Source organism: Crocodylus siamensis, chromosome 7, assembly GCF_052110815.1.
Source record: "Crocodylus siamensis isolate JL-2025a chromosome 7, ASM5211081v1, whole genome shotgun sequence".
NCBI classification, from domain to species: domain Eukaryota; kingdom Metazoa; phylum Chordata; order Crocodylia; family Crocodylidae; genus Crocodylus; species Crocodylus siamensis.
In genome coordinates, this window is record NC_143401.1 from 56,743,888 (window position 1) to 56,750,184 (window position 6,297).

Consider the following 6,297-nt stretch of genomic DNA (forward strand, 5'->3'; position numbering starts at 1 on the left):
CACCCTGTGGGGGGCTGCACCCTGTCGGGGGCAGGTGACCCACCCTTCCTGAGCAGGCCTGTCACACAATCCCCCCCACACCCACAGTTCCCCCACAATCCCCACACCTACCCACATCCCTTCCCACCCCCCTCCTGCAAACCCATATCCCCACTTTACGCACCCATCGTGTGATAAGAAAACCAGAGGCAAACATCAAAACATAGATATTTATAATTTATTTTATTATGATGACAGAGACACTGGTAGGCTTCCAAACTACTTCAACATTGTACATATAGCAATAAAACATTGCCCAACTGATCTGTCTCTCTCACATTGTGGAAGAACATGGATTTTGGGGTAGTTTAAAGAGTACATTTTGGATTTTTTTATCAGAGGTTTTGCAGTTTTTAAATAGGGAACACCAGAATTCCTGCTAGTGAGGCAGGGTGGCAGGACCCAGGCAGAGAAGCCTGCTCGGGGCTGGCACCCAGGACCCAGCTGGAGGTGGCTGATGTCCTGGCAACTTGGGGCCAGGAGTACATACTTTGACCATTAAGAGCAGGCCACCACACTGAGAACGTGTGCCCAGATGGCAGGGCAATGGCACATATGGCAGTAGTGCCACACAAAGGCCAACTGTGCAGCCACAGCCCGCTGGCAGTTGGCCCAGAGGTGCAGATGCCTCTGCTACAGCCATGTAGTCTCTGTCCAGGTCTGGCAGACGCACAGCCTTGGGGCCACATGCTGTCACAGGTGGCAGCAGGTCATAGCCAGGCAGCACCCCCACTGTCAGACTGCTGAAGTGGATAGAGGGTGCAGGGGACTCTAGGGCTGCTTCAGCAGCCCAGCTGGCACAAGGGGTAGTGTTCCCAGATACCAATTGGCTGGGCCCCAGAAGCTCCTGTCTATTTGTATCTTCCAGTTAACACGGGCCTTAAGGCTCACCTATCTAACTAATAGTCCCCACTGTGTGGGGCCAAAGGGTGAATGATGCAACTAACTTTTTTGGGAGGCCAACTAAGGAAAAAACAGGATATGAGTGACATGAGGGTTAAATGTCAAAATGTGAAAAAAGAGCCCCGGAAGCTCCTGAGAGCAAGTAACCCTGAGCTGTTTGCCAGGCCAGTTTTTTTTATACTACTGGGGGCAGCACAGGGCAGGTTTTATACTGGCCCCAGGCTCTAGCTCCCCCTGACTGCAAATCCAGGAGGAGCTGAGCAGGGTTATTTTGCCCCAAGTGGCACAATTTGTCCCACATCAAAGTGCATGTCTGGGCATGTGCGCTGAGGCAAAAATCCCCAGCTCAAATTTATGCTGCTCTTATTTGAGCTGCTGTAACCACATGTGCCTACATGTATGGATGTGCCCAGAAAGACTAGCATACCAGTTCAAGCAGCCAAAGTTCTGACTGGTGTGCAGTGACAACCAACAGAGACATCTCTTTTAGGGGATACTAGGTACCACTTAGAAAAAAAGCATATGAATGGACCTGTAGGCAGCTGGGGCTGTCATTAGATAAAGCCTTTACCTCTCCCCAGTTTCTCTTTCCACTCATGGGAGATGCATACTAATGGTGAAGCTTCTTCCAGCTTAGCCCCTGGCAGCCAGAATAGGTGGTTGGCCAGCTGGGCAACAAAGACGTTGCTCTGCTCTGCTTGCAGAGTTGGGCTGTAGTGGCACATGGTTTGCAAGAGCAACCTGTTGTTGTGAATCCTGGCTTGGCTGCTCACTTCAGCACTGAGCTTTGACAACTCAGCTGTTAACCCTAAAGACATAAACCATGTAGTCATGATTTTTTTTTGAACTCAGCCAGCCTGGGTTTCTGTGGGTTAACCTGTTCATACATCCATAGATTTAATCTTAATCTGTTTTGCATAGCTTTCTGTAGTGTGAACTGTACCCACCACTGCTAATATATAGTCTTTCATCGTTTTTCCCATAGTGTGTGTATGGAAATACAGAGATAATATAAAGCTTGTTGAAACATGGCTTAAAGGAGGTTCTGTCATTTCCTTTCTAAAGTTGGGACTGGGTAGGTAGGGTGAGGTCTTTAAGTACATTTTCTCACACAGTCCTCCAAGAAATCTCAGGTGGCTACTAGCAATTTTCTATGGAAAATCCCAGAGAGATTTGTGCTAGTCTCTGTCTCCATTGCCCAGTGTAGACCCAGGCTTTTATCCTTTCCCTAGCTGATACTGCTTTGTTGTCCAATAGTAGCGCAAGCTATACAACCTGCAGCTGCCCAGAGGTGCATTCCGGTGTAATCCTACAGCGTTTCTCCCAGAGACAGCAGAGCGCTTGAAATGTGGCTAATTTCAAGATGTTGACATTTTGGAAGTAGGGAGTGAACAGTGGGGTTATGACTTTGCCAGATGTTGCTGGAATTTTGAAATCTGAAAATTGTGGAGGAAATAGAAACTTTAGGAAAAAAGGTTTTGTGCTTTCCCCTGCTATTTTTGACCAGCTGTGCGGGGGGGGGGGGGAAATCAGAAAATTCCCATGCGTTACCCTTTCCCAGCTGACAAAATTAGGTATCAGAGAACAATGGCTGTGCTGCAGTTCAGCTATGTGAATCATGCTTGTTATATCATCTTAGATTTGTACTGCACAGTCTGCTGAAACTAGGAATAAAATAGTTCATCAGTGTAAAATGCAGTAAATGCTATTTTTAGAGCATGATTTCAATACAGAACTAGGGAAGTGAAAAAAAAACCTGATCATATAATACATTATATAGTACAGCACATGAGAATACATTTATCTTTAAAGATAAATGTATCTTCCTTGGTCTCAGTAGTAGTTTTTTCAGTCTCCTGTAATTTATCTTGCATAGCTCATAATATTATCATCCTCTTTCTTGTCTTCTGAGAAGAATCGTGTTTAGAAAAAAACCTCCCTTATTAAAACAAAATAAAACTTAAGAGCCTGTTAAAACTTCATTGCTTGATTCTGCTATTCCTTTTCAGTCAATGGAGTTACATCAGTGTTAAGCGAGTACTGGAATAGCCCCTCTAAATGTAACCTTCACTGAAAAATGCTTTTAAAAAAAAAGCAACTACTTAACTGTAGTCATGCAGAGCTAGAACACTTCCTTCCTTACAACTGCTCAGTCTTGTAAGTGGTTTTAATAGGTACTCAACCAGAATAATATGCTGGGGAATCTCATACTGCCAGTAGAGGTGGACTGCAAATACAATATAACATTCCAACTACTTTAACGAATACCGGCTAAGTGCCTCTTTTAGTTAAGCTAAAAGGTGAATCATTATCTAAATATTTTGTTTTGTATTTCCTTTCAAGTTTCTACTACAGCCTCCCCTCCACTTGGCCTGTTGGCTCCCAACAGCCTAAATGTGAAGTAATGTCCTAGCATTTACTGTGCTAGTGGTTCTGCAATTAGCACACGACTTTTTTGAAGATTAAAGATTACATTTACATCCTTACAGGTTTTTCCTGTTAGTTCAAAGGATAGTAAACCAACACAAAAATGATTATAATGCAGTGCTTCTTCCCTTCGGTCATCTGAGCTGCATATTTTATTGTTTGCTACAATACAGACTGACTGCCTGGCTAACTGGATAGTAAGACTATGGATTCCTTTTGAGTTATTAATGGAGGACCTCCGATAATTAGGAAGAGTCCAAGGCTCCAAGCAGGTTGCCTAGCCTGCTGGCTTCTTCAGGCAGGTTTTGCTCCCAAGAGACCTTCTCAGCCAGTCCCCACAACTAAAACAGTCTTTAAGTACCAAGCAAGCCAACCAAACCCTTCTGCTCTATCCCTGGCACTAGGAGAGGACCTCCTTGGCACTAACCCCTCCATGTAACCAGGATCTGGACAAACTCCCCCAAGATGTGGTGCAAGCACCTACTCTGGACTCCTTCAAAAAACAGATGGATTTATTTCTTGCTGGGGTCACTTCCCGCCTACAGCAGAGCGGCTGAACCTGATGATCTCATGAGGTCTTTTCTGGCCCCTAACGTCTATGAAACCTATGATGATGAGCAAGGCTCCTCCTTAGGGACACCATCAGCTATTGCTGAAGTAGATGGAATTTTCATATTTTATTTGTAGATCCCTCTTAAAATTCTGAAATAATTACAGGTTAAGTTGCTTCGTGTATTTTCCATGGGTTAACATTATAGATAGAAGACCTGCAGACTTTATGAGCCCTGTTCAAACATTCATGACTATTCTTCCCTGGCTGCTGCATCCACATAACAATTCCTGACACCATATGGACATGCCTATAACCTGATTAGAGGAAAAGTATTTCAGGCTCCCAGGGGTAAATAGTGAAGGAAGGAAAAGTAGAAATACAAGGACTAATTTTTAAATGCTACTTACTTGAAGAAGTTGTGACTTGAGTAGAAATGAACTTCCTTGAATAGTTATAGCTGAAAATTCAATCACTTCTCAGGTTAGCAGTCATATAGCTCTTTCAGTCTGCATAACAACTTCAGCTTGTGAATACTGTTATCCCAATCTGAGGAAAAAGTTTCTTAGCAAAATAATAAGCAGTATGTTACATTGTACACTATCATCACATATTCCACTGGAACAATGTTATTGATTTCAAAGGCTGTATAGTGCATTTTCTATTGGCTAAATTTCATGTCCTACAAAAGTTTGGTGAACCACACTGCAGCCCATCCTCCCCTCCCACCTCTTCTCCCCCATCCAAATAATGTATCAGCATTCTTCCTTCAGTGCCTAAACAAGCAAAAATCTTATACAGTACAAAAGTCCTGTAGAGAACTACAACCAGAAGTCAACTAGAAGAAATCCCTTTGCACAACATTTGAATTTTTTCCCCTTCCAGTTTGCTGAAATAACAACAGGATAATCAAGCTCCTACCTCCTGCTCCAGTCCAGTCAGAACGAGTCCACTAAGATTCTCTATTATAAGAAAAGACAGGTTTTACAACAGGAGGCCACCATGAGGAAGACATGGTTATAGGAGGCTATGGCTACCAACTGAGGAAACTTTGGAGCTCTCTGTGACTATCAGTCCCCCAAAGATAGGGTCTGGAGATCATTCAGCATCTGCAAGGGAAGTTATAAAGGGACAAGACAACACCTTTGCTCTTACTTTCTAAACCTAACAAGTTCCATCGTAAAATGTAATGTAATCCTTTGGACCCTTGTCAGGCCATATCAGGATGAGATTCTCAACTTTTCACCTGAGGCCACTCAACGCCCAAGTCATCTGAACTTAAAGAATAATAAAGGTCCCAAAGAACTTTCTATAAGATTATTAGCATGCTCTTTTGTTCCCTGCAACTCCTCTAAATTTGAATTTGTGGGAACAGCTTTCCAAAGACTGACTTTTTTCATATCTGAGAGATTTCTGTCCATATTAAATTTCTCTTACCATTTTCAATTTTTTTGCCTGATGAAGGACATGCATGAACAACTTTTTTGCAACTATTTAAGTGGTCTAATAAAAGATATCACTTCTACTCAAAGAGTTCATCTGCCAGCATGCTCTGATTCACTGGCCAATATTTCTTCCCCCCTTGATATAATGCACAGCATGGGGAGAACTTACTGATACCCTTTTCGACTAGAGCCATCCATGACAGTGTACATGTAACTGTTAAGAGCCTGAGGATAAAGAGGAATTTTCAGAAATGTAATGCATTACCTTACATTGTATCACTATATTTACTATAGTGTAGTTGGTGTGAATCATTGCTATATCATCAACTGTGTGCATATACACACAGGCTAAGGAGACGACAGAAAGCTCATGATCACCTCTGAAACAAGAGTTTTGTATTTCTTTTAGTCTCAGACCAACTTGATTACCAAATAGATCCCCAAAACATGGAAGATACCATATTTTAGTCACTTCAGGGAAAATCAACTTCATTGCTAAACAGATAGAAAGATTTCTGTACCTCCCTGCCTGCTTCTGAGATTTGACACCTCCAGAGAAGATCAGCCTCATCTGCATAGCAAAGAGCAATTCACACAGAGACTCTCAGGGACTCAGGGGAACATACATCCAGCCTCAGGTTCCCCCATGCAAAATGAAGTTTATTTTCTAGCTAAGAGCATTTTTACATCTTTGATTTCTCCTCTGCCAGAAGAAGGGCATGTGCCTGAAAGTTTGCAAAGACAGATTTTTTTTTTGCTATTTTTTAGTTAGTTTAATAAAGATATCACCTCTGAACCAAGTGTTTTAGAGTTTTGTATTTCTTTTAGTCTCAGATCAACATGCTACAAAATAGATCCCTGGTGTCCCTATCACACATTTGCGGTGATACCAAGTGGAGAGAACTAGAAGATGCCAAGTTAACCGAGGCATAC